The sequence below is a fragment of the Macrotis lagotis genome, chromosome 8 (assembly GCF_037893015.1).
Source record: "Macrotis lagotis isolate mMagLag1 chromosome 8, bilby.v1.9.chrom.fasta, whole genome shotgun sequence".
Classification (NCBI taxonomy): domain Eukaryota; kingdom Metazoa; phylum Chordata; class Mammalia; order Peramelemorphia; family Peramelidae; genus Macrotis; species Macrotis lagotis.
Genome location: NC_133665.1, coordinates 136,199,065 through 136,225,977, shown reverse-complemented (window position 1 = coordinate 136,225,977; position 26,913 = coordinate 136,199,065). Strand labels below are relative to the sequence as shown.

The 26,913-nt window shown below is 39.7% G+C and overlaps 1 long non-coding RNA gene across 1 annotated transcript in view; it reads left to right on the top strand.

Annotated features, from left to right (window-relative positions):
• LOC141496192 (uncharacterized) overlaps positions 1–26,913 on the top strand; it is a 54,824-nt gene that overhangs the window by 11,394 nt on the left and 16,517 nt on the right. Inside the window, exon 2 of the long non-coding RNA XR_012470974.1 lies at positions 24,051–24,156. This is a non-coding gene — a long non-coding RNA (uncharacterized LOC141496192). The remainder of the gene's footprint in view (positions 1–24,050; positions 24,157–26,913) is intronic.

The following is a 26,913-nucleotide window of genomic DNA, read 5'->3' as shown; positions in this document are numbered from 1 at the left end:
ATTCCATGGCAGGAAAGTTTTTATAGGTGAAGTTGGATGTTGATCTGGATCTCGATGGATGATATCCCTATATAGAAAGGAAGGTGTCACAGATAGAGGAGATATGATTTTGGAGAACTTTGTGACTCTCTAGGCCAATTTGCACATTTTATATGCAAGGTTTCTCAGAGGAGGCAAAATTCAAGGATAGACAGGGTTTATATTAGGGGAAAAAAAGACATTTCAGGTTGATGAAACAGCATGGCCAAAGGTGTGGAGGTGGGAATCAATAGGACTCAGGAAACAATAAATAAACAGGCCTATTTAGAGAAGAGGTTGATTGATAATGAGATCAGACAGTTTGAGATCAGGGGCCTTTGAATTCCAGGCTATATAGTTTAGAGACTTTATCTTGGGAAGGAGGGGAAATTCCTTTCTCCTCCATGGGACTAAGTGAGCAGAGTAAGCAGAGGTGGGGTGGAGTAGGAGCTGGAACCAAAAGCATGTTGACCACTGGGTGTCACTCATGTTCTATCCACAAACTAGGGAAAAGCCACCCCCCCCCCATTCCACCCCCACCACCCCATCCCCACCCCTTGGGAAAAGAGGGAGGCTAAAATGTTTATAGAGCAGTGGGAGTGGGGAAACCTTAATGAACTCCTCCTCCTGGCTCAGCTTCCCCCAACATCTTTGCTGCAAATACCTGAGTATCCAAGGTTCTCTACATACTCTTGGAAGGAGACAGTATAAACTGCCAAACTGATCTCTGTCCTAAGGGAATGTATGATCTAGTTGGGATGGTGCATCAGCACCCAGCAAGTTTATGAAATCACAGAACCCTAGATGGGTAGAACTGGTGGGTACCTTAAACCACAGAATATTGAAAGAGAACTTAGAAGTACATGGAATATTATAACAAAGAAGTGAATATTTTTGTGCCAAGAAAAGCTTTTTGTCCCTGGATGTTGCTCAGAAGGATTTTGGGAAGTACCAAGAGGTCTCTTCCTTCTTTTGAGGGTCTTCAAGGCAAGGTGGGATAACCCTTGTCGAATTTTGATTGAATTTCTAGGAAAGTGGGTTGGATGAGATAGAGGCTGACATACTCCAACTCTGAAATTCTGTCATTCTGTGAATGTGGAATAAATGTTAAAATTTGGACCTTTGAACATAGATTGTTGAACTGCAAGTCCAACTCCTTTGTACTTATAGATAAGAGAAATGAAGTCTAAGAGAAGGAACAAGGTCAAGATTTTGCTTACAACAAATTTCATGCTATTTTTGACTATATCACATGGCCCTTTTCACCTTAGAATATTAGGTCCATAGGACCATCACAGACTTAGAAATGGGAGGGACCTGTTACAGAAGAGGAAATTCAGTCCCAGAGAAGGGAAGTGGTTTACTTAGTGATAGATCCCAGATCTAGGACCTCGTTCCTCAGCTTTCCAGAGCTAAGCTTTTGGGCTTTATCTTTGTGGACCCCAAGGTTATTCCCTTCTCCAGTTTTCTGCTATTCTGCCCCATCCTGGCCATGATTTCCTCTTTTCTCTGAAAGAGAAAGTTCCCTTCCCCCCACTTCTCTGCCTCTGTTGCCCTCCTTGGATTATCCATGCAAACAGCCCCTTCCATTAGCAGACATAATCAGGGAGATGGCCGTAATTTGCTCCACTGTCCATATACAAATACAGATGAACCGACTCAGTGAGTTTGGGGGGAAAAAAAAAGACCTGAGATTTCCAGGAGGCTGCACCACAAATGTTTATTCAACATTTCAAGCTGTGAGCAATTTTGAAGGTTTTTTTGGTCTGTTACACATGGTTTTTTTTCTTCTCCTAATTTAAATGCAGCTGAGACCTCTGAGCTGATCTTAGGAAGGTTTAGATTTGAAAACCACATCTTCTGACTTGTTACAGTAAAATGATAGAATCACAGAATGTTAACACTGGGTAAGGACCTTTGAAATCATCTAGTCTCTGAGCTCCTTGAGAACAGGCACTGTCTTTTACCTTTCTTCTTAGCTCTAGCATGTAGACAGGAGTTTGTACACAGTAGATGTTTAATAAATGTTTATAGATGGATTTAATGCCATCACTTGTCAAATGGGTCAAGTAGAGCCCAGAGAAGGGAAAGGTACTAGCAAAAGTAGAACAATCAACTTGTCTCAGAGACTTCATCCCTCATACTCCTCATCTCCCACTCCCCTTATCTCCCCATATTCCCGGCCCCACCCCTCATCTCCCAGCAGCCTCCTTCCTGGGTAGAACCTGACTGTCTCCAAGTTCTCCTGGCATTGCTGGTGTATTGATGTTGTGACCCCTTGCCCTCTATATGTTGCTCTGAGGCACACACATGTAAAAAAACACAAATACACATGCAAATGTGCACACACAAACAATGCAAACATACACATGCAGGCAAATATACTTGCAAGTATGCATGCACACATGCACACACACACACACACACACACACACACACACACAAATTGAGCCTTGTGGCTTGAAGTATATATTTGCAAAACAGCTGGCTGACCAAGGTTAAAGCTTGGCCTGTAGCCAGAAGAAAGGTCTGTCTATGGGTAAGATTAGAGAATTGGCATGTTCTAACATGAGTCAGCCAGTGTTTTGAGAAAGAGAAGCTAAGTCATTATCTCCTCACCCTCACCTACCAGAGGGTGGTGAGCATGGGAGAGAACAGAGAGAGGAAAGGCATTCTCAGGGCAGCAGAAGGCAGGGCTGTCTTGATCCTTCCTGGGATTTCAAAGGAAGACAAAGCAACAAGAACAACAGTGATTCTCATCAGCCATAGAAAAGACAACTTCATTTCTCACACTGACTTTTAAATTCAGGTGAACCTGGGGAGGTGGTAAAGTAAAATGATTTGAAGGACACTAATCTCCTGTGAAACCTCAAATCTCCCCCTGATATATTTGGTTCATTGGATATTAGAACTTAGAACAGAGAATTCTGAAACTAGAAGAGACTTTGGAACAAAGAATTGTTGTTGTGCTGTTATTAGTCATTTTCAGTCCCATTTTGGGATTTTCTTGGCTGAATTGCTGGAATGGTTTACCATTTTCCTTCTCCATCTCTTTTTACAGATGAGGAAACTGAGGCATACAGGGTAAAGTCACACAGAGAGTGTCTGAGGTCAGATTTGAACTCTGATCCAGTGTTTTGTGCACCACAGTGCCACCTATGCATGTTCTAACATGAGCCAGCAGTTCTCTCCCATACTTACCACCCTATGGCTGCCCAACATAGCATGTCAGAACAAAGGATGTTCTTGCAGCATGTTGGAAATGGAATCAGTCTTCTAATATAGAATATTAGAGGAGGAAGGGGTTTGAAAACAGCAGATTGAAACTTTGGATAACATCTGGTTTGGAAATTGAGGTGACTATAGCCAGAGATGTCTAGACCCAAGGCTTGCAGCTGCTTAGAGACAGAGTTGAGATGAGAACTCAGTTTTGCCTTCAATGGCTTTTTCCTACTTCACTAGGATGTGTGACCAACCCTGAGGACAGTTGGGGAGGTGAAAGGAACATTTGCAGTGGAGGCTGTTGGGAGTAGAGAGGGGAACCTTCCTGCCTATTAGGTTGCTCCACTGGAATGTTGTCAGTATTAGGGGTCTGGACAAGTGACAGAGCATCCCTGTTTTGCATTCCACCAGGGTTTGTTGTATCAACATTCCGTCTAATTATCTTTCTCTCCATTTGCTCCGGGGAGTTTTTGAAGTGTAAAGAGATGAGAGGGGCTGTCTGCTTTTCATCTCTGGAGCCCCAGCAGCTTGGCAGAAGGAACACAGAAAAGCTTCTTGGAGGTTGGCTGACATATCAGGAATCAGGGACACTTTGGGGGTGGCAGTGCTGGGGTGCTGGCTCGTTCCTCTACCTCTTTGCCTCCTTTTACCTTTTACCTTTATCTGCATCTAAGTATTTATCTACACTGTCTAATGAAGTAAAGTTTAAATAGTCATTTGTATAATCCACACTACCTTTGCATCCTTAGCCCAGGATATTTTAATGGAAGTTTGTCTGTTTAACTTGGTGGGAGAGTCCTTCTCCAGTTTTCCATTTCCTTTACCTGTGTAGACACCACTTGAACAGATCTCCCAGGACTGACCATCTCACAGATTGGTGCCCCCTTTAAAAGAAACCAAATGGTTTGGTGAACCCTCTTTCCACTGTTGGGAAAAGAAACCTAACTTGATAATCTGAGGAAGGAGGGTCAAAATGGCATCTTTATAAATGAGGAGGGTACATTATTTCCCTGATAAATGTGAATTTTAATAAATAGAGAAATATTGTTTCTCCCCTAGTAATCAATCAATCAATTTACCAATTCATTTTCAATTCAGTATCACTCAGGAAATCTCCTATCTCTGTCCTCTGGATTAATTAGTCAAGCAGTAACTGAATTCCATGATAATCTAATACTATCTCTCTTGACACCAGTCATATACCCCTTGAGTATCTGCTATGTATGTGGCACTGTACTAGAAATACAGTGAGTGCTAGGAACACTACTTGCTGTAGGGAAAATGTTCGGAAAAGATGAGAATCATTTCAGTTTTGTCTTGCTGGGGGAACTGGTGGGATGGTCTGGCAGTGTGTTATGGAACTGGGGGTCTCTTGATGAGCAGATGGAAGAGACAAGGGAGAGAAAGACAGAAACAGACAGAGAAAGAAAAAAAAACAGTGACAGAGAGGACACATGGAGAGATAGTCCAAGATACAGTTAGAGAAACAGAGGCAGAGAGATGGGTCTCCCCATTCAGAGACAGAAAGAAGGGTTCCCCCTGAACCCTTCTATTAACATGGAGTAATGAAAAAGGCAACACTCATGAATTCTGATAGAGGAGCCCTCTTGCCCTGGATTTTAAGCAATTTGGGGGATTTACATCTATGTGGCTAATGATTGGTCATTCAAGGATTTCAATTTTCTTCCTTTTAATAAAACATTCTTCTGTAATATTTTTGCCTACATATGTCAGTCTTGATGTACTGAGGGGATACAATACATAGATAAGGGATGTAATCAGGGGTACTTCCCATAGAGTTAAATACTGAAGGATACACAAGTCAATGAATCATGGTTGGTGACCAAGGGGAAGGAAATGGAAGAGCATTATGGAGGAAAAGGTTAGGTTGGCAGGGGGAGACAGCATGAACAAAGATGCATAAAACCCTCTCTCTCTCCCTCTCCCTCTCTCTCTCTCTCTCTCTCTCTCTCTCTCTCTCCATATATAGGTACATATATACATATATTTATTTATATATACATATGTATGAATGTATTTGTATATGTGTATTTTCTTTCATTTTTTCTGTCTCTTTCTGGATCTCTGTTTCTGTCTCTGTCTTCTCTCTAGAGTCAAGCACATAATACTGAGGCACTTCATTGGATGCACCAGTCTACATTTTTGAATTTTATTCTCTATTTTATTTTTCCCCATTACATATAAAAATGGTTTTTAACATTCATTTTTAAAACTTTGAGTTATAAATTTTCATCCTTCTTCCCATCCTACTCCCTATCATTGAGAAAGCAAATTATTTACTTATTTTAGCTTTATTTGTATTGATTTTTCCTGTTTTTTGGGGGGGAACATATTTACTTTCATGATTATTATGGCAATGTTTTGCATGATTACAAATTTTCAACTTATATCACACCTTTCCATATTGTTACCAATAATTACCACTCTCTAAATGTGGGTTTATAACTACTTCCAAATCCACCTAACAGTTTTCTCATCCAGTCTGCATCTCTTCATCTTGCCCTCAAGGATCTGGTGAAAGAATTTCCCAGATGCATTACCCAGATAAACTATTACTGATCTTCTTCTGATTGAGTAAATAAGTATTAAAATTGATCTGCATCTCATTGATGAGTACTTTTCAGTGATCCTAGATCACAAGTTTTCCATGCCCATCTAGGGCAACTCTCGTCCATGTCCTCCCAAAAGTTTGCCATGGGAGACTGACCTAATGTACTGGAAGTTTTCCTTTCTCCTAACATTACAAGAGATAGGACAGAGTACTTGGGGACCTGTCATTCTTTCCTCTTGTCAAATGACTAGCCCAATTTCTCTTTCTGCTATTAAATTCTTTGATGACATCCTTTACTTCTATTCTCCTTCAGGGTTCCTCATTAATTATATATTGCAATCAGCTCCCCTCCACCATGCCGCTTTCCATTGCCCTCTGTGTGATGCTCATCTTTAGTTCTTCAAAGGCAATGCTTTCTGGGTCTCGCTGCTGGATGGCAACACGATAAGGTGCTTGTATTGGAAAAGGTGAATTTTTGCTGTAATGAGAAACTTGAGGGTCAGTAAAAGTCCTTTGCAATTTCCTGAAAGCAACCCATCCCCCCTTCTCTTCCTATTCATCTCAGATCTGGGAAACCAGTCAAAAAAGAAAATGAAGTTAGTCAGGAACAAATTGTTCTTCATGAACCCATGCTGACTTGTAGTGATCACCACTTCCTTTGCTAAGTGTTCACAAAATAGTTTTTGAATAATTCATTCATCTCTCTTGAAGTCTAATTCACTTACCTATAGTTTTTTGGGGAAAAAAAATCCATCCTCTTCCTCTACAAAGAATGTAGGGAACCAACCACATCATACCTGGGACAAGCCATTTGGATGTCAAAAACTCTGGTACTTTAATTCAGTGTGAGGAATCTTGTATAAACTGTATAAGAGTATAAACTGCATAAAAATTATAAATATCAGCCACCCCAAGCAGAAGATTAGAGGTACTAAGTCACCCTACAGAGTCCAGCCTTGTTCTTTTAGAGATATTTGTGTATTTTCTCACTTCAAGATTCCCTTTATTCAGTCCTTAAACGTGGTCCTTCCCATGCTGATTGCCACTCTCCAAGCCCCTTCCCTAAGCTAGTTTCACCTTCAAGTCATCCAGATCCCACCTCTCCTCAGTGAAAAGACAAAACTATTTTTTGTGAGTTTTCCGGTCACAAATCTCTCACAAGATTCAGATTGCCTTTTAGGGCATCACCTGAGCACTTCTTTTTCAATGTAGGACATTCCAGGTCTCCCTTTTTATTTCCAATTTGTTCTCCTCCTGCCCAGGTTTTAACTAACAATCTTTGTTCTCTTATTGCTCACTCTTCTCTACCCACTTAACTGGAGTATAGTTTGAAAAATCTACCCCATTATCTATAAATAATATTGCAAATATAGTTCTTTTCACTTCATTCTTAAAATTTCTGATCCCTTTCTATCCTGCTTGAAGATGGAATAAACACTGTAGAATCACACATTTGTATACATATTTACCTGTATACATATTTTTGGTCACATCATATATATATATATATATATATATATATATATATATACATACATACATATATATAAATTGGGGAGATGCACCTTCTTGGTATCATAGAAAAGGATATTAGAAAATTACTCTCTTAATTCTTCAAGTGAAGAAACTGAGGTTCAGAGAGAAAGAAAAATTGTTCAAAGTCAAATGGCTCTGGGGCAGTTAGGTGGCGCAGTGGGGGTGGCTAGGTGGCACAGTGGATAGAGCACCAGCCCTGGAGTCAGGAGTACCTGAGTTCAAATTCGGCCTCAGATACTTCATAATTACCTAGCTGTGTGGCCTTGGGCAAGCCACTTAACCCCATTGCCTTGCAAAAACTAAAAAAAAAAAAAAAGTCAAATGGCTCTTACATGGCAAAATAGACCCCTGACTCTGAGGCATGGATACTCTTTCTCTTAAAATATGCTATTTGAAATCATAATAGCTCCTTTAAAAACCAAAAATATAATAATAAACCACAGACTTTCAGCTTTGATAATTCATAATATAAACATCATGGAGGTGTCAGTTGGTTCCAGAGTTTTGTTCATATTTGCTGCCTTACTCTTATCCTGCTTATGGAGTATATAGAACAATCAGTAAGACCTACAAGGCAGGGATTTTCTGGAGATCCCCTATCCCCATTCTCTATGAACATTACTCAGGGATGCCTTTACACAATTTGGGTTAAATTAAAGTACTGAGTCCCATGTAGCTCTTTGGGGTTCCAAGTCTGAATTAACTGCAAAATCATTTGGAGCTTCTCAGATGAATGGTATTCTCCCTGTTACCAGGCCTTTGCGGTCTGAAAATGTGATGTTTTAATGATCCATTTTTATGGGTTACAGTTGAGTTTGCTGTAAAAGTAGTCCCTCAGCTTCCCAATCTAGGAGCTATGCAAACACTATTTATGTTAATTGCTTCCCTTCCCCCTTCTTTCTCCCTTGAAAAGGATGCTTTCAAAGGCATCCAGCCCAAGATATTCCGACATTATGACTCTGAGGCTGCTATAACTCTGTCCTGAGCCTTCTTCTCTCCTCTATCTCTTCACTCTCTTTTGGTGATCTCATTAGTTCCCGGGGGGTTCAATTACTGTCTTTATACATATAACTCCCAGATCTATAATATATATTTAACTCCAGTCTCTGCTGACTTCCAGTCCTGCATCACCAACTGCCTATTGGAAATTTTGAATTGGATGTTCCACAGACAACTCAGTTTTGTCCAAAACAGGACTTCTGGCTTCACCTCTCTGAAACTCAAGGAGACAGAAAAGGTCAGGGAAGAGCTAGCTGGTGAACAGTTAGTAAATCCAGTTTAGCTAGAATGTAGAGAGTTTAAATGAAGTAGAATGAAATAAAATGGAAAGATAGATTAGGGTTAGAGCCTTAAATGCCAGATTAAAGAATGCATATTTTATCTTAGAGGCAAGAGGGAACCACTGTTCTCAACAGTGGTCCAAACAGATTGTAAAGGAGGGGGCAGAAATTGAAGACATGGAGACCAGTTAGGAGATTATTATAATAACCTAGATAAGACTTGATGAGATGGGTATATGAGCGAAGATGAGGGAACAGATGTAAGAGAAAATGTGTTTTATAACCAACATGGCAGATATGTAAGTAGGGAGGAGGAGAAAGATGTGAGCAATATTATGGAAGCAGACAACAGGGCTTGACAACTGATTGGATGAAGGAAATGAAGAAGAGGGAAGAAGACTCTGAGTGATTGACCCTAAGTGATTAAGTAAGATAGTTCAATCAACAGTAATACACAAGTTACATTTGGCTCAGGAGGAGAAAGAAATAAAAATTCAGTTTTGGATATGATAAACCTAAAGATCTGGGAGCCACGCAAGCAGAGATAATCTAACAAGCAGTTGGAAACGTGGCTCTGAAGATCAGAGGTTGATAATATAGATTTGGGAGCCATAGCTGGTTTTATCCTCTTAGAGAATCTACCACTGTTTCCTTTGTAATTGTTAGTCTCATAGCCTATCTCCTAGAGGTAGCCAGTTTCAAGTCTCTTCCCCCATGCTCTTCATTCCAGCTCCTTTGTCCACTGCCTATATTTGACCCCTCCAGGTTGAAGAGAGATTTAAGGCAGGTAGATCAACCAGCAGACTATTTTAATAGCACAACTATGAACTTATGTGGGTTTGCACTAGTGTCAAAGGAAAGAAGCAGTCATCCATAAGAAATGCCACAAAGATAAAATCAACAGGATTTGTCGACAGATTGGATACAGTGGGTAAGAAAGTAAGGAGTCTAGGATGATGCCTAGGTTGTAAAACTGAGTAACTGGGATGGTAATGGGGAAGTTAGGAAGAAGGAAGGGTTTTGGTGAAAAGTTAATGAGTTCACTTTTGAATATACTAAATGTTAGATACCCATGGAGCCATCCAAGTTTGAGATGTTTAAAGAGAGAGAGTTAGAGATGGCAGATCAGCAGAGAGGGTAGGGCCTGGTAAGTATATCTGAGAATTATCTGCAAGGACATGTAATTGAATTTATGGGAGGTGATGCAATGACTATGTGAACAGTAAAGAAGAATATGAGAAATGGACCCAGGGCAGTGTCTTGGAGCACGTTCACTATTAGTAGGCATGACATTGATGAAGATCCAGAAAAGGAAACTAAGGAGTAGAATTAAACAGATGGAAGAACCAAGAAAAAAGGGGTATCACAAAGACCTTTAAAGAAGAAAGTCTTGATGTTTGTCCTTCATTTTCAAAGAAGGCCATCACATCAGGGGAGGTGATACCATGACAAGCACATGAGTTGGATTTGAGTAAGGTGGTACTTTTCTAAGTTACCAACTTCACTTTCCCCTCCAAAGCCATCTGTGTTCAGTGGTCAGATATGGATTGGGATGGCTGGAGATGGCCCTGGAGGTGAAGCAGTCAGGGTTCAGTGACTTGCCCAAGGTCACACAGCTAGTAAGTATCAAGTGTCTGAGGTCAGATTCCAACTCCTATCCTCCTGACTCCAAGGATAATGATCTATCCACTGCACTACCTTGCTGCCCCGAAAGAAGACAGTATCAAAGAGAAGAGAGTGATTGACAAGGTCAAGGGCTGCAGAATCATCAGGAAGAATGAGAATTGACAAAAAGTCTTTGGATTTGGTGATTATGAGATCACTGGTAACTTTGGAGGGAGCAAGAAATGAATGATGGTGTTGAAAGAGACTGAGAAGAAAAGAACCTGAGGCATTGATTGTCACTAGTCTTCTCAGGACCATAAACATCTTGGATTCAACCTGTCTAAAACAGAACTTCTAAATCTATAACTCTAATGTCTTTTCCCAGTTCCCCAGAAATACTGGTAATGGTGTTCATTCTATAAGGAAAAAAACATTATGAGAGGATATCTGGGATAGTGGAAAAAAGACTAGATTCATCTGTCAGAAGAATTGTAACCAATTTCCTATGTAATTATGAGCTAGTGTTTTATCTTTATTGAAAAAGGAAGGGTTAATCTAAAGAATAACTTTTCAACTTCCCTGCTCTAAGATGCTTCATTCTATGTAGGGCATCACGTCCTGTGGGAAGCCCAGGATGCAAGGGATTCACTAATGGGAATCAGGCAGATAAAAAAAAAAACCCAAACCAAAAAACCTAAGCCAGTTTGGTCAAAGAAGCTTGCAGGCCAAACTTCCATTTAGAAAATAACAATTCCCATCTGGGGAGGCTTGAAAGAACAGAGTAATGGATGCCTGGTAGCCAGTGTGGAAATTTGGAGTTGGGAAATCTAGGCTTGAATCCCAATTCAGCCACATACAGATCTGTGTGACCTTGGGCAAATCATCTCTCCAAATCTTAAGTACCTCCTCAATAAAGAGGCTCTATTTAACTACTGTTGAAGCCTCTTCTAGCTTTTAAATCTTATGATCTAAGTAAGGATTTGGGAAACTTGTCTCTGTCTTTGACCTCTTGAACAGTAGTAGTCTGGTTTAAGTCTATGGTCCTCTTAGTTTTCAATGTATGTGTATATAATATATATATATATATTATATACACATCAATATATGTAGATATATATTTTAATTAAGATTACTAAATCCTGGTTTGAGGTATCTGCAGATAGGTGGGAGAAGATGGTTCCCAACTCCACATAGGGAACATTTAAAATCAGGGTCTATGGAGTAGGACCATTACTAGGAAACAAAGAGGTCAAACCAGCAAGAAGGGGTAGACTGCCAAATACTAATGCCCTTGGCCACAGAATCATGGGGGGGAAAGTTGAGAATTAGAATTGACCATAAATTCTCACAGAGAAGGTCTTGGAGATGGATAGAAGTATGATGTTAGTTCAGTGTTGCTAATGCTGGAAGACCTTGACTCAAATCCTAAGTTCAGCTGCTTTCTTACTGTGAGACTTAGGGAACATATTTCCCCTTTCTAGGTCTCAGTTTTCTCTTTTGTAAGAATAAAAATATTGGGGCAGCTAGGTGGCGCAGTGGATAAAAGCACCGGCTTTTATCAGGAGTACCTGGGTGCAAATATGGTCTCAGACACTTAATAATTACCTACCTAGCTGTGTGGCCTTGGGCAAGCCACTTAACCCCATTTGCCTTACAAAAGCCTAAAAAAATATTGAATTATGTTCATTCTCAGACCCATTTTGAACTCTAAATCCTATGATCCAAAGACTAAAGACCTTTGTGGGTACTTAACTTTAAGGATGAACCTGTGACCAAACTCATATCCCAAAGGTGGTACTTCTGTACTATTTCTTCCTCCTCCTCCTCTTCCTCCTCCTTCTCTCTCTCTTCTTTCTTCTTTCTCTGCCTTCTTCTTCTCCTCCTCCTCCTTCCTCTCTTTCTTCTTTCTTCTCTTTCTCCTTCTTCCTATCTTATATAGACTAGAAGTGGCAAAACAGCTTTGACCTGACCTGACAGGTAGGCTTAAGTTTATTTGTCCCTCTTTGGGCAACCTTTGTCCTCAAGGGCTCTTCAGATTGGTGCCAGGCTTAATAAGGGTGCCTAAGTGCCTGCTGCAGTTCAGAATTCCTGATTTCAAGTGATCTACCTGTTTCAGTGAATAACAGAAATTATAGTGATTATACCCTGCCTTTCCTTGATTTTTGAACAATGCAAGAATAAACTTGAAATTAGAGCTTGAAGGTACTTTGGGGTCCAAACCCTTTCAATTTGTCATAGGATAATAGCTTTAGAGTTGGAAGGGAACTTTAAAGGTTCTTAAGTCCAATTCTGCAAAGTCCAATTTTACAAATGAAGAAACTGAGACTTGGAAAGAGGAATTAGCTTAATAAGGTTACAAGGGTAGAAAATATCAGAGTCAATATCTGAACCCTAGCTTTCAGACTCAAAAGTCAATGCTCTTCCCCTGCATAACATAGGATAAAATATTCTACTTTTCTCTCTTCTGAGGAATTGAGAAGAAATAACTTCTCTCCTTCCCATCCCCCGTTCTCCTACTGTCCCCTACTCCCATCACATTGATTCCTGACTGGAAACCCCAGGTCAGAGTCCAGAAACTAGATTGTTTGATGCTCTTTCTCTCTTCCAGAAGTCCTGCCCAACAGCAAAGCCAAGAGAACAACAACCCCAGAAAATGCTCTTCTCTTTGCTAATAGATGCAAAGTGATGGAAAACAATTTTGCCAACTCGGCAGCTCGAATTACCATCAGGCTCTCAGAGGAATAGTGTCAATTTGTAGCTCTTATTACAGGGTAATGCTATTTCCTTAAAAGTTTGCATGTGCATTTTAATGAATTCATAAAACTTGAACTGTAAAAGCCCCATGGGGGGAACCTGGCAGCTCTTTAATTCCACATTAAAGCTGAGCTGATGTCAATTGAATTGATTTTGGTGCATCAGACTGGCATGGGGAGCAGAAACTGGAGCTCTTGCCCTTCACCTTGTTAAAACCACTCTGATAAACCTAGTGATCAGGTGAAAATCTGTGATAGATTCTATGTAACCTCAAGTAAGTCGTTCTATCTCTCTGAGGCTCAGTTTTCTCATCTGTAAAATGAAGAATTTGGGGGGAGGTGAACTTTGATGTCTCTTGAAACTCTGAATCATGGCTAGAAAATGGAAAGAAAAAACAAGGCTATCCTGTAGAAAAATTTTCTTGTTCAGAGTGCAGGAGCTGCTAGAAACTTCCTTGGCTGCCTTTGAATAAGCATCCCAAGGAGTTGTGATACATCATGAAGACCCCTATGTCTGGGCACCCTTTCCCAATAATGAGGCATTAAATTCAGTTGCAAAGGATCAGAAGGTTCTTTCTGCATCTGAGATCATCCTGACTCAGATCCCTAATTACATGAACTCTAGTTCTTGGATCTCAAATAGGATCTCAAATAGGGCCACGCAAGATGCTCCTAGTCATGCCATATAAGCAGCAAATTGCCTTCGCTGAAGTATGGCAGCCATGGTGACAATTTATAATGCCTATAATAACTGGGAGAAAGAAAGGAAAACCCTGAAGGCACATAGCCAAGTTACCCTAACTTTTTCTCTTAACCCACCATGATTATTGCAAGGATGAGCTAGTACTAACCTCAGATATAACTTTTCCTTATACTTTTCTCTTAGGGATGAGTAAGGCCTTGAAAACTTAGAATACAATACCTCAGTTGACATTTTCCTCTTTCACTAAGAAGTTTGGCTTAGTTTTCTATTAAGTTCTGGCTTACAATGTGGTAGCGCTTGGGGGATAAAAAAGTGTTTGTAGGGTGTATTAGTAATGATCAGCTGATCAGGTGCCAGCTAGACCTTTAGGATCATGGGTAGTGATGATATGTTAAGTCCTTTCAAGGACAATTGGTGTTAAATGAAATGGTCACATTGAGGCTCCTACTGAAAGGGGGCCTTCTTCAGGATTAGGGGAACCAATCAACCCATCAATTAGTCACTAAATCTTTAATGAATCCTGACCAAGTGGCATAGTGGAAAGAACCCCGGATTTGGAATGAAAGGACTAGATTCAAATCTTATTGGTATTACTCACATGCAAACCTTGGGAAAGTCATTTAACTCCTCTGAGCCTCAGTTTCTTAATCTGTAAAATGAAAAGGATGGACTAGATTTTTCTTTAATATTCCTTCCAGCTCAAAAGAACACTCTTATTATATGCTCAGACCAACTCTAGACATGCTGAGAGAAACAAGAGAAGGTGAAGAGAGGGATCCTGTTCTCAAAGAGATCACATGAATCATTTAGACTGAAAGCAATTGAATGTGATATTGGTACAGGCATTAAGGGAAGTAGGAGATGAGTCAATTGGGATTATCACCTTTCCTGGAGTGGAAGACATTATTGGATGATAGAAATAGTTTTGTTCTTGAAGTCAGACAACTTTTATGTATCCTTTTACTTAGTTTACAGGGAAGTAGAATTAAGAATTCAGGGAACAGGAACAAAGAAGAACGAGTTGTATAGACCTCATTGGATTAGCAGATTGTGTCATTGAGTCCTTGTGGGCTTGTGTTTTTGTCTACTTATGACTGCTAAGTAAATTATGCCTAAATCTCCATGTAGATATAGCAGAGTTTAGCTTGTGGGAAATAGAGGAAGCAGTGGGAAGTTAAAAGGAGGTGGGTAGATCTTATTAGATAACTGAATTTCATCTTGTCTCTTAATATCTTGTATTCTGTTGGTCTTGCCTACTTCTGTATAATTAAATAAATGAAACCTCACCCTCCATATGGGGACAGAGAAACTAGCATATAGTGGTATCCACCATACATCAGTGGCAAGAGTGGATAGACCTCATTGGATTTGGGTCTTCCAGCTTACAAACAGTTTGCCATTTCAGTCAGTCACAAATCAATAGCAGCTAGGTGGTACAGTAGTAGAGCACCCAACCTGAGGTCAGGAAGAGCTGGGTTCAAATCAATGTCAGACACTTACTAGCCACGGGACCCTGGGCAACACTTAACCCTATTTGCTTCAGTTTCCTCATCTATAAAATGAGCTGGAGAAGAAAGTGGCAAAGGACTCCAGCATCTTAGCCAAGAAAATCTCAACTGGGGTCATGAGGAGACAGATATGCCTGAAGCAATTGAACAACAGCAACAGATAGAGATTCTAAAAAGATGACAAAGTTCTGTGAATATCAACTTAGACAAATACAACAGGCAAAAAGAATATTGCAGTAAGTAACCTGACACCAGGTATTATATTTGTGGTTCTGCCAAGTACTCAAATATGTACAAAGTGCAAGTTAATCTTTTTTTTTCCTAAAGAGTAAAGAAAAAGGACAAAATATTGCATAGAAGAATGGAAGAAATCCTTCAAGATAAAAAGGAAAAAGGACTATTGAATATTTGGACATATATCTGGATATACATCAACTGAGGTTCAATCTTGGGGGAATTCTCATTAAGGGAGTCTCTTTAGACCCAGAACTCTGTGTGGTTTTCCTTCCCTTAAGAACAATAGAAGTTGGAACAACAGAATATCTAGTTCTCCAAACAACCAAATTTCTAATTTTCCAAAACAAAAAGGCACAAAAAGCCTTAGCTTCCATAAAAACCTTCATTTTAATAAAATACCAAATATTGGATGGATTTTATTTAAACCAACAAACAAGCAAATTAAAGCTTCTTCCTTCTCAGTGAATCCCACCTCCCAGAAACCTATATAGTCCTGCCAACTAATAGTGCAATCCTAGAATTAAAGATTCTCCAAAGAAGAATACAGTTGGAGTTTTAGAGGTTCAAACACCCTACTCCCCAGCTGATTCCATCTCCCCTAAGGACTGATGTATCTCCCAGATCAATAAGGTAGTAAATTTAGGATCCTCCACAAGGAGAAAGTACTCTCTGGTTGAGAGTCAATCCCTTCAAACAGATCAACACAAACCACTTACCTTGGAATCTCAATGAAGAATAAGATGTGGGCTCCTCTACACCACAGCACTTTCCCTTGCACTTTCTTAACTCCAGCTATTGTTTGGTCCAGAAATTCTTTCACTATTTATAATTTCCAGGAGCATATGATTTCCATAGGAACATACATAAAATTTCCTTGGATGACAGTTTCCCGGGGGGGGGGGGGACGTCACCTAGCTGTGGAAGCTTCCTTCCAGGAAACTGAGTCTATGTGTGTCCAACCCATTTCTTTGGGTCTACCTCCCAGCTCTTCTCTCGATTCTCTTTAAAAACTCTTTCTTGGTCAAAGCCAATGTGTATGTCTTAATTGTGAATTATTCATCCTCAATATGGTTTTAATGGAGTCACCCAAACAATGACAAGATGAATTCCTACCTTATCAAGAAGTCATGGGGGTATCTAGGTAGTGCAGTGGATAGAGCACCAGCCCTGGAGTCAGGAGGACCTGAATTCAAATTTGACCTCAGACACTTAATAATTAGCTGTGTGACCTTGGGCAAACACTTAACCCCACTGCCTTGCAAAAAAACAAACAAACAAAAAAACCCCAAGAAGTCATCATCAAAATCAAAATAGGAAACTCATCTGAGCAAATAAAGACTGGCATCTTATATAAGAAAACATCAATGCCAAAACCAAAGCCTATTACTGGAACCCATGAAAGCATTTATATTTTGTATAAAAAAGACATCAATGCCAGAAGGAAAGACTTCATTGGTGCTCTTCATCAGATATCCCTATATCTGCTTTCTGAATTACTCACAAAAGTGTACCATCTTAATATATAACATCACTTTACTACTTTTATATAGTCAGCTAGATGGCACGATGGATAATGCTGAACATGGAGTCAGGGAGACCTGGGTTCACATTCAATCTGACATCCTCTAGCTGCATGTTCCTGGATAAGTTACTTAACCTCTCCTAACCTCAAATTGTTAATCTGTAAAACAAGGATATTAATCGCGCCTACCTCTCAGGGTCAAATGAGAAAACATACATGAGGTGCTTTGTTCTATAAATTCTGGTTATTGTTATTATTAATCATTTTGAATAAGGTAGACCTCTCCATAGTGATTTCAGTCATAAATCCTATCCCACCTTTGTGCCCAAATTAATTGCCTTGGATTTCACCCCTGGATCACTTTGTACAATGATAAACAAGCTTTTGCTTTATGTTCATGAACCAGGATTCCATTTCACTTCCCTACTATCAGCTCCAAACCAGTTGCTTCCACCCAGGCATCATCCCTATCTCCTCTCTACACTAACTTTGGCTTCTGTGACTGGAACCACTGAGTTCTGTTAGGCAAGCTTTCACCTTGGAACCAGTCTCCCCTAGCTTCCAGACTACCACAGCCCTTTTGAGTTCTCTTTTTTGTACAGAATACCCTCATTAGAATATAAGCAGACTTTTATTCAAGTACCTGTCTTAGTATCTAGAACTTAGTATGCACTTGATAAATTCTTTCTCCATCTCTCTATCCTTGCCTTAGATTCCTAGTTCCAAGATTTAGTAGATCTCTCACTAATGGCTTATTCGCTTCTCATTCTTTTTTTTGCAAGGCAATGGGATTAAGTGACTTGCCCAAGGCCACACAGCTAGGCAATTATTAAGTGTCTGAGGCCGGATTTGAACTCAGGGACTCCTGACTCCAGGGCTGGTGCTCTATCCACTGTGCCACCTAGCTTCCCCTTGCTTCTCATTCTTTTCACATTAACATATAAACTGGAACTCAAGCCTATTTGCAAAAACCTTCCTCATCAGTGGAGAATGAGTATTCTATGATCTAGGCTGACATAAGGAGTAGAGTTGGGGAGAGCTTGCCAGAAGAGATATCGTAGTTTTCTGGCTTCTGGCTTCATGAAGAGGCCCTTGGACAGAGAAAAAGAAACAGAGAAAAAGCTGGTCAACATGTTCTTGTTCTCCCATGACCACATTAGGAAGTTCAGGGAATTTCTCCTTAGCCCCATGCTTCCTCTCTGAGGAGACCACTGTATCCAGTCTTGTGACCCCAAACTCCTGTTCTCCTCTTGGCAGAAATTAAAACAGCTCTTGGAGAAGAGTAGGTGAAGGAGAATTCTGGAGATATATCTACTCACACCTCCCTGGAACCACATCTAGACAAAGCCATTTGGATACACAGAAACTACACGAACACAACACACAGCACATATAGAAACATAAAGTTTACATATGTGTCTATAAAGAGTGGAGAGAGAGAAAGGGGAGGGAAAGGCAGCAAGAAAGAAGAGAAAAAGAGAGGGAGGGAGAGAGAAAAGAGAAACAGGAGAGAAGCAAAGAAAGAGGAGAGAGACATACAGAGAGAGAGAGAGACATACAAAGAGAGAGACAGAGACAGAGAGAGAGACAGACAGACAGACAGAGACAGACAGAGAAAGAGACAGAGAGAGAGACAGAGAGTGCAGAGGCCCTGCACTTTTATCACTGCTTCTGCTCTTAGAGAATTTCCTGGCCTTCTTGCTTGCTATTCTTTCTCCCTACTGTTCTCCATGGTGTCTGGCTCCAGCAGTTTCTGTCTCCTCTTTCAGTTTTACTTTAATGCTTTCTTGATCCGATTCTTAAGACTTGAGGCAAAGATTTTTTTTTTTTTCATTTTAAGCATCCCTCATTCGGCGACTCTCTCCCTAGCCAGGAATCTCTCTTCACTACAATCAAAGCTGTGGTCCACCTCTCTAGACCCTAATCTCAGGCACCCTCTTCTTCATGAGCTGCTCATTTCCCGAGGTTTTTCTCTTCTGCTTGCTTCCTGACCCCTTCCTGGGGAAGCCATTCTCTTTGGTCCTCTTTTGCAGTTCATTCCATCAGTTTCTATCACTTGGTCTGGATCCATTTTTTCCCCCTGTAATCAACTTTCAAGTCTCTCTCTTTCCTTTTTCAAGAACTTTTACAACTGGTTTATAAGCATTCGATTCACTTCAACCCCTCAATTCTCATATTGGGGACTTTTTATACATATATTGATGTTCCTTAGAACACTATGGCCCAAAACTTATTCACTACAACTCAGCCTTTACACAAAAATCTCCACACAGGGATCTTAGATTTCACCATCACACATAACTGAGTCACTTTGATGATGGTTAATTCTAAAATTCTTCCCCCTGATCCTAACTTCCTAATCCTAAGGACAAGTTTAAAAAGAGGAAGGCAGGAGGAAAAACTAAAAGTCAGGAAGTTAGGATCAGGGGGAGGAATTTTAGAATGGATTTTGTTTTTGCATCACCTTGATTTCTCCCTGTCTCCTTCCCTCTCTCCCTCCAGAGTGCCATGTTTTATAGCAAATATTTTTTTTCAAAAAGAAAAAGAAATAAAAGGAAAAAAATCAGTAAAAGTAGTATCTGGCATTATATATACTCTAATACCATGGATCCTGACCTTTGCAAATGAGTAAGGGGAAGTATCTTCTCATATTTCTTCATAGGGCTCAAACTTGCTCTTTATAATTTTATACCATTCATAAATCTGTTCTTTCTAGTCACTATGATCTCCAGCATCTCCAACTCTTCCCATTCTAGCAATCTGTCACCCATGCTCAGATCTATTCCCTTGGTATTCTTGGCCCATAGATCCAACATAGCTGTTATCTTTACCTCTTCCCTGTCACTCATTTCTATCCAATCTGTTGCCAAATCTTATAGACCCTCCCTCCACATGATCCACCCCTTTCTCTCCACTTATATCACCACTACCCTAGGACAGTCATTTGAAGGGATCTTCACATTGCCTAATGCACAGTGGGGGCTATGTGACTTCTCAATTGAAGTGAAGATCTAATTACTGGTCTCTTTGTTCTCCTTCCTGCCCCGCTCTACTCTTTCTGCTGAGCAGGCTGCAGACACCATCTCTAATATCTGCTCCCTGTAATATCAATTACAGACTGTCCTCTATTCTTGGAGCCCTTGCTCTCTGGTTCTATTGAAGCTTATACCTTGCAAAATTTCATCTCTATTTTGCCCACCACCACCCACCTTCTGTGCTGCTACTCAAGTGATGCAAATTGCAGTTGTCAAAAGTCACACAGCCTCTGTCCACTACAAATTTATGCTATCTAATCTCAACTAGACCTTCCCTGCTGCACATCAATCCTTTTATCTGTCCCTGATTGACTATCACACTCTTCATAGCAGCTGTTCCAAACCCTCTCTTTTCAAGCCTGCTATATCATTTCCTTCCATCTCTCTTTCAGCAAAAGCCCATCTACTTTACTGAGAAAACAGAAGCCATATGCTGACTATGTGCTCCCTCTTCTCTTCTGTTCTATGCCTTAAAACTCTCTGCATCATCACTCATTATCTCTTCTCCTTAACAAATCCAATTCCACCACATTCTCTCTCTCTCTCTCTCTCTCTCTCTCTCTCTCTCTCTCTCTCTCTCTCTCTCTCTCTCCCTCTCTCCTCTGTTTCTCTCTCAGTCTCTCTCTAGTTTTCTCTCTGTGTGTTTTGGTCAGACCATGCTTCCAGTGAACCAAATTCTCAAACCTAGAACATTCAAGACTTTTCCCTTTCCTTCACTTTCCAGATTCAATTCATTATTGATTCTACTTTCACAACATCTCCCGCACCATCTATCCCCTTCTCTCCATTTATAGCCACTACCCCAGTTCATGCTCTAATAACCTCTCCACTGGATTAGTGAACTGTCTTCCTAATTAATCTCTCAGCTTCCAGGCATTTTCCTTTCTAATCCACCCTCTATACAACTATTAAATTTATATTTCTGAGAAACAGGTCTGACCACCTGTCCAAGTACGTTAGATGATTTCCTGTTTCCTCAGGATAAAATACAAACTCCTCAACCTGGAATTAAATGCCTTCTACAATCTGGCTCACCTCTTTCATATGAACTCAGTGATCCAATCAAGCTAACTTCCTGGCTAATCCTTGAATTTGTCATTCTTTCTCTAGTCTGTCTTTTTGCAATCTAAGCCTTATACCTAGAATACTGTTTTTCCTTACCTCCACATCGTGGAGGTCTTGGTCTCCTTCAAGGCTGCCTCCTTTATGATCCTTTGATGAGTTCTGTCTCTGTCATAAAACTATACTGCATTTATTCATTTTGTTCATTATTATATTTACCTATCCATTCCTTTTAGAATGTAAGCTTCTCAAGTTCAGGGACTTTACTGTTTTATTTTTGTATCCTTATCACCCTAAGACAGGGACCAGCCTAGTGTCTTTCTTGCAATAGTTCTATGTTGAATTGTTGCTTTTGAATTGAAGCAGAGATTCAGTTACCAGACACTTGACACAACCTTCTACCACTTTTGTCCTTTTCCCCTACTAATTAGAATTCAGATGACCCTCCCATCTCTACCAGCAAAACTGGAACCTAAACCTTGAAGTTTGACTCAAAATCTACCATTCTTAGTTGGAGGACCTTGAATGGCATATAGAGGATTGAAGTTGAAATCAGTTAGCAAATATATCTTTTTTCTGTCTTTGAAATCCTTATGGATCCCATTCAAGTCCAGTCATCTTCATGAAATCTCTCTGATGCCTCACAGTCCAAACAGCTCTCTCTTGGAACCTTTTCAGCAAAGAGAACAGGCAAAGGGGATTGGCAGCCACACTTCCTGGGACGCTTTCTAAAAACTTTCCCAAATCTAATGTTTCTTATGGGTCAGAGAACACCTTGAACTTTTCTTTTTAAAATGTTTTCTTTCTTTCTTTTTTTTTTTTAGGTTTTTGCAAGGCAAACAGGGTTAAGTGGCTTGCCTAAGGCCACACAGCTAGGTAATTATTAAGTGTCTGAGACTGGATTTGAACCCAGGTACTCCTGACTCCAGGGCCGGTGCTTTATCCACTACACCACCTAGCTGCCCCAAAATGTTTTCTTTCTAATGATTTTTCTTTGTTTTCAAATCAAATTCATTTCTATGTCTATACATATACACACAAATATTTATCTCTATACTTTTTGCTATACTATGAGACATCTCATGTAACAATTTTTTTTATAAAAGTAGTTCATCAAAACCCAACCAACATATCAATCAAGTCTGACTTTGCAATATTCCATGGTTTCCCACCTCCAAAAAAAAAATAAGAGATACACTTTCTCATGTTTTCTCCAGAGCCAAACTCCTTAATCATTACATTTACATAGTGTGGCATAGTTTTGTGGCATTTTTTGTTCTTTCTGTTTACATTGTAGTCACTGAATATATTGTTTTCTTGATTTTGTTTAACTCATTCTATGCCCATTCACATTAGTCTTCTCAATGCTTCTCAGAATTCTTATTGAAGGAAAAAGCATGAGTAAGCTCCTCTTGGTCATACCCATCCCTCCAAGCAAGAAGGGATCATAGACTTTAAACTGGTCATTCTAACAATAGAAAAAAACAGTAAATGTTGAGGCAGAGGACCTGGGTGCAAGTTCCAACCCACTTCTTCGATCTTGTACAAATCTCTTTTCTCAGGGCTTTAGTTTTTTTTTTTAATCTTCACAGTTCTATCATCCAATACAATGCCAGTGTTCTTCCTTTTCCTCTGTGTACAACAATCAAATCAATACTACTATTGTTTCTGGAAAGTGTATAACAATTGACTTCCCTGTGCTTCCAACCAACATGCCTCATGAATGCTTAGACTAAACTTTGACCACCACTGCCCTTTGTATGTTGTGTCTCACTATTATAATCTAAGATCTGCAAGGGCAGGAATTTTTATATTTGGATACTAGAGTCTAGAACAGTGTTGGACACATAGATTGGTGCTTTAAAATACTTTTTCATTCATTCATGTATTCATCCATCCACACATCCACCCGTCTGTCCATCCATCCATCCATCTATCCATCCATTCATCCATCCATCCAAGCTTTTAATAAATTCGTGTTTATTTTACTTGACTTGGACAACTATTCTCTGGTGTTTCTTTTTACTTCTTTAGAAGGAAAACGGGTGTTTTTTCACAAGGGAAAGAGATTCTATAGAAAGAAATTCTGCATTATGGAAGAGGTTCTCTAGATGCCTTCTGAGGATGCTTTTAACTCCAAGATTCTGGGAATCTCTGCTTCTAAGATTTTCCAGTTCTACATCTATCTTTCCATCTATAGAATGAGCAAGATAATGTCTCATATTCTTTTCAGTGCTAAATACTAAAATATTAAAGGAATTATATGCCCATCTTCCCCCACCCTGAATCCTAAAGAAAGAAATTCAGAATCAGAATTTCAGCATTGAGTGGAACCTCGGGTGGTTATCTAGTCTGACCCATACCTGAAGAAAATTACCCTCTACAACACACCTCACAAATAGTGGTTCAGGGATGGCTAGGTGGTGTAGTGGATAAAGCACCAGCCCTGGAGTCAGGAGTACCTGGGTTCAAATCCGGTCTCAGACACTTAATAATTACCTAGCTGTGTGGCCTTGGGCAAGCCACTTAACCCCTTTTGCCTTGCAAAAACCTAAAACAAAAAACAAAAAAAAAACAAATAGTGGTTCATCCTTTGCTTGGAGACTTCCCATTTTTGGAGTAGTTCTAATTGTGAGGAAGTTTTTTTTCCTGACATTAAGACTAAAATTTTTTTGTAACTACTATACATTGGTCTTGATTCTCCTCCCTGGTGCCAATCAGAGCAAGAATAATTCCTCATGCACTCCAGGCTGAAAAGGATCTTAGAAGTCATCAAGTTCAATTATCTCATTTTATAGATGAGGAAGTCAGGTTAAATGGCTTGAGCAGAATCATACAACTATTTAGTGTCTTGGATGGGATTCGAAATCATGACTTCCTGAAATCCAGTGCTCTATCCATTATTTCATGATGTCAATCAATTGTAATCCTTCAAATATCTAAACTCACTAACATATTTCTTCTGCATCTTTTTTTCTCCATGTTAAACATGCCTAGTTTCATCAACTGATTTTCATAAGTCAGAGCTCTTCATCAGCCCATAAAGGAACTGAGAACCAAGGAAGGTTGATGCCTAAAGTTACACATATAGTGAATGTCAGAGGTAAGATATGAACTCAAGTCTTCTGATTCTTAGTTATGGCTCTTCATACTGTACTATATTGTCTTCTAGTGTATTTGCTATTTCTTCCAGTTTTGTGTTATCCGCAAATTTGTTAAATATGCCATCTATGCCTTTAACACCAGGTTTCAATAGATACACATTAGGACTTCAGGGCAGTTCTCAGTTAATATAATGTCTTGCATATACTCTACGATCCCATGATACTGGCCCCTTTGCTCTTCACTGAACAAGACACTTTATTTCCCACCTCCATACATTTTTTTCCTGTTTCCCATTCCTGAAATTATCTTCCTTCTTGTCTTTGCCTCCTGGCTTTCCTCATCTCCATCAAATCTCAGCTAAAATCCCCCTTCTGAAAAAAACCTTTCCTATACCCCATTAGTGCTAGTCTTTCCCTTTGAGATTATCTCTAATTTATCCCATTCATATCTTGTTTGTACATAGTTGTTTTCATATTGTCTCCCTGTAAGTGTCTTGAGAGCTGAGACTCTTCTGTGTTTCTTTGTATTTTTGGTGCTTAGCATGGTGCACATAGTAAACTTTTAATAAATGTTTGTTTATTTGACTTGACTTGAACAATTATTCCCTGGTGTTTCTTTTTACTTCTTTAGAAGGAAAATGGGTGTTTTTTCACAAGGGAAAGAGATTCTATAGAAAGAAATTCTGCATTATGGAAGAGGTTCTCTAGATGCCTTCTGAGGATGCTTTTAACTCCAAGATTCTGGTATTCTCTGGTTCTAAGATTTTCCAGTTCTACAATTCTGTGATGAATGATGGTGATAACAGCTCTCATTTACAATGACTCACTTCACAGTTTACAAAGCATTTCTTTTTACAATAATCTTTTGGGATAGATAGTAGAATGATTAATATCTCCACTATATACATGAAGAAATGGAGGGCCAGAAAAGTTCTGACTTGTTCAAGATCACATAGCTAGTAAGTGAAAGAAATAGTGGTTGAGCCCAGGGCTTTTGACTTGGAGTATGGTGCCATTCTTTGTAAGACTTTTTGTTCTATAGAGTTAAGTTTCATTTATGATTTGACCCATAAGGTATGGGGACTATTTGATAGGATCTTAAGTTCAGAGCTAGAGGGGGGCCTCAGAGATCTTTCCCTAACTCATTTATTAATAGAAGAGGAAACTGAGGCTCAGAAGGGTTATCATTTACCCATCATTATATATTAGTAAGTCTCAGAGGTAAGATTATAACCCTAGTCTTTTTGACTTAGTCCACAATGCCAAATTTCTTGTTGTCTCCTTGTTCCTCTGATCTGTTTAAGTCTCAGATTTCTGAAATTTTTTCCATTAAAATTAACCTCCTAGAACAAATATTTTCAGAAGCCACATCCTTGCTCAGTACAGTTAATATTCAGAATTAATCCTCATTTCTGCCTGTTGGCACTAGGCTTTTACATTTCCTTGGCAACAAGTAGCTCTTTCTCATTCCCCATCACCTTGATCCAGGCTGCATTGAGAATATTCCTTAGACATGTTAGAATAAGATAGATTAGATGTGACCATAAGGACCCTCATAGATTTTAGATTATATCTAGATGATAGATTAGAAGAAATCTTAGAGAACTTAGAGTTGGGGAGGAGCTTAAAGATCAATCTCTCTCTCTCTCTCTCTCTCTCTCTCTCTCTCTCTCTCTCTCTCTCTCTGTCCAGGTGATGACACAGAGTTCTAGAAAGATTCCATAATTTATTCAGTTCTTCTGACTATAAATACAATGATGAATCCAGGCAGTGCATCCAGAGTAGAGTAGAGTTAGACCAGCCCCCTTGTATTCCTCTTATGCCTCCAGAGAGTGTGGTTGATATAATTCTAGATCTCTGGGAGCTAGGTGAGAGAAAGAGCTAATACTTAGCCATGGTCTTTTCCTTCACTCCACCCCACAGGCAGAAATCAGTTTCCTTTTTTTTCTTTTTTGGGTTTTTTTTTTTGCAAGGCAATGGAGTTAAGTGGCTTGCCCAAGGCCACACAGCTAGGCAATTATTAAGTGTCTGAGACTGGATTTGAACCCAGGTACTCCTGACTCCAAGGCCGGTGCTTTATCCACTGCGCCACCTAGCTGCCACCTAGCCGCCCCCTAGAAATCAGGTTCCTTTGAAGAGAAAAGGATCATGTACCTATCCATGCCATCCTTGAGCTAGCCATATTTATATTTAGAGAACCCAAATATATATATATATATATATATATATATATATATATATATATATATATGTATATATTCTACCATTAGAGGTTTCAATTATTCAGAACCCTTTTTAGACTCCAAAAATTAACTATGCAGGTATTTTTAGCAATGGTAATACATTAAGATGTTGCCTGTAACATTATGAGGAATTGAGAGAGAGGAGATATAATGAGGGAATGGGAACAAAGACTGGGACATAGGCTAGATCACTGGGAGCATTAAGTTGGGAGAGGAATCACTTGGAGGGAAGGACACTGAAAAGGTAAATGGAAAGGCAGTAAAAACAAACATTCCTAACTTCCCAGTTTTGCAGACAGTTGGTCCTAAATGGGGCTCAATGTAATATGGTCTCATCTTTCGAAACCCTTGGTTCTTAATCTCTCTGACAATGACTCTGGGGACCCAACAAAGACATAGGAGTGAGAGTAAGGGGCTTTCTGCTCTGAGTCAGTCCAAAGGGTTCTTAAGGTTCCTAATGACCCTGACCTGTTCCCCTTCCCTCTCCCAATTTCTGAATGACTTTTTCATGAT